General features: G+C 40.2%; 1 pseudogene; it reads right to left on the reverse strand.

Moving 5' to 3' along the window:
* Positions 1–227: 227 nt before the first annotated feature.
* Positions 228–2332, reverse strand: LOC132672699 (cytoskeleton-associated protein 2 pseudogene; annotated as a pseudogene).
* Positions 2333–2865: the final 533 nt, after the last annotated feature.

The raw sequence follows: 2865 nt of genomic DNA on the forward strand, positions 1-2865 counted from the left end.
GAGGAATTCTGCAGTTTATGGTGCTGGAACAATGGATTAACCATAAGCAAAAAATGAAATTGGATTTCTATCTCACACCATACACGAAAACTATTTCAAGCTGGTTTAAAGACTATCTCACACCATATATGAAAATTAACTTAAAATGGATCAAAGGCTTAACTGTAAGAACTAAAAGTATAAAACTCTTTTTTTTTTAAGTTTCATTCCCCCCCCCCCCCCCCATTTCTCATCATCACTTTATTTCTCTTCTGCTGTTCCAGGCTCTGAGAACATCAGGCATAGTGCTGAATTGGGATGGCACACGAAAGCATCAGTTTCACCTCCCAACTCTGTTAATTGTTCCAATAAAGACACACAAGGATAATGGTCTTTTAACATATCTGGCAATTTAGAAGTCTTCTCTTGAATACGACAAGAACGTCTCACCGGTGTTAGAAACTTTAGCTCTTTAAATGTAGAATCTGTATTGTCAAACTGTATCTTCTTTTTTACGCTTTGTAGGTATGGTGTAGTAGACACATTATATTTAATTAAGCAACTCCCCCTGGTTTCTGTACTGGGGGTTTTAACATCATTGGTTGAATCTTTTGTTTTGTCATCTTGCTTTTTTTCATCATCTTGAAATACCACATTTCTAGTTTTCTTTTCCATTTCTGGTTTTCCTGACTCTAGATTAACCCCTCTATCTTCAGTGCTGACTTCATGGATGTATTCCTTGGTTGCACAAGCCTCCTTAATATTTTCTTCGTATTTAACTTTTTCTTGACTCCTCATTGTCAGAATATCTGCAATGGTATGTCGCATCTCTTCAATAGGCTGAGCGCCTGCCAGAATGGCTTTCTCATAGATTGTGATAATGTTTTCAATAGGACTTGTGAGTGGTTCACAAGTCAAATATATGCAAGGCATATCCAATATTTAACAAGCTTTTTGGCATCTGGAATATTTTTAATCAGGTCATTCAGTATGACCAATATTTCTTCTTTTGGGCATCCCTCACTAATCAGGTTTAGGCATTCAGAAAATGTCTTGTTCACTTTTTCGGTAAATAATCTTTGTTCATCTTCTACCATGGTAGTCCAAAAGGACCCAACTGGGTTTTCATGTTGCCCTTCAGGCTCAGGCTGGGTAACTCCTGAGCTAGGAGGCCTTTTCAGGACTTTCCTTTTGCCAGCTTTCCACTTACTCAGACGAGCTGTTCTCTCTTCTGCTGTTTCTTTGGGCTGAGCTGCTCTAACAATAGTTGTTTTTGCTATTGTATGCCTGCGAGGGTCAACGTTTTTCGACTTTTCTATCAGTTTGGTGTTAGGAATTGAAACAGGCCTGGCTACGATTTCAGACTTCACACTTCTTGTGAGTGTCTTCTTTCTTTCTATATCCTGAGAACCGGTTTTGGCACTAGATGAAACTGTGTTTAATTGTACTAACTCTTTCTCGAGAGGCCCTTTCTGAATCGTAACGTTGGCCAAGCTTCTACTGATGCCTGGTCTCACAGCGTCCTGAGCATTGTCGTGGTGACTTCTAATAGGAGGTCGCAGAAGCTGTCTGTTCTGAATTGTAGTGCTCACAAGTTTAGTGGTAGTCGTCACTTTAGAGGCTCTATCGCTTTTCACTGTCACACTGCTGCTGTTTGTGCGCAGAGGCTCTGTAGCTTTAGGGACTGTAGTCGAAAGTTTCTTTATTGCTGCAGAACTCTCATCTCTGACTTGTAGAGTCTTTCTAAATGAATTAATCTTAGACTGAACAATTTGGCCACGGTAAGATTCAAGCACAAGCTTCTTGGACATGTTAGCATCTTGCTTTGGTTTTTCTGTCATTATTTGTTTCTTTTTATTGTTGTTTTTAAGATGAAACACTTGGCTTAATGTCATGTGTTGACCTGGAGGGTCATCTTTAATTGGTACCAACTGCCCAGTTTGATTATTATCCCCAGAATTAGGTGTATCAATTGCTATAGTTGAATTGGTTAGTTCATTAGAAGGCCTTAAAGGAATACAGTTTTTTTCCATTGTTATATTATTTTTGTTCCTGGGAGGTCCACTGACATTTTCTTTACCAGCCATTTTTGTTTTAAATTTCAGAACTTTTGTCTCTTCATGGACCTGGCCCTCAGAGGTCATCACTTTCTGGTCTCTACTGGATATGTGATTTTCCTCCTTGTATGCAAAAAACGTTTTTCTTTTTAACATATGTTCCTTGAGTTTCTGTCTTCTTTGTTCTCTGAACTCGGGCTGGGCCCTCTGGCTCGGGGGCAGTTGTAGCTCCCGGGGCACTGCTGGGGTGCTCACGGCTGCTGCGGGTGGAGGACAAGTCTCGGCCCTGACAGTCCCGCACTCAAGTTTCATTTTTATTTAAATAATCTCTACACCCAACATGGGGCTCAAACTCATCACCCCAGATCAAAAGTCACATGCTCTTCTGACTGAGCCAATCAAGTGTCCCTAAAACTATAAAACTCTTAAAAGAAAACATAGATGTAAATCTTCATTGACTTTGGATTAAAGGTTTCCAAGATATGACACCAAAAATACCAACAGTTAAAGAAAAAAATAGATAAATTGGACTTCAATTTAATTAAAATTAAAAACTTTTGTGCTTCAAAGGATACCATGAAGAAAGTAAAAAGACAGAGGGGCGCCTGGGTGGCTCAGTCGGGTTAAGTGTCTGACTCCGCTCAGGTCATGATTTCACAGATCATGGGTTTGTACCCTCATTGGGCTCTGTGCTGACATCTCAGAACCTGGAGCCTGCCTTGGATTCTGTCGCCTTCTCTCTCTGCCCCTTCTCCGCTCCCACTTTGTGTGTGTGTGTGTGTGTGTGTGTGTGTGTGTGTGTGTGTGTCTCAAAAATAAACATTAAAAA

Source organism: Panthera onca, chromosome C1 (assembly GCF_046562875.1).
Source record: "Panthera onca isolate mPanOnc1 chromosome C1, mPanOnc1 haplotype 2, whole genome shotgun sequence".
Lineage (NCBI taxonomy): Eukaryota > Metazoa > Chordata > Mammalia > Carnivora > Felidae > Panthera > Panthera onca.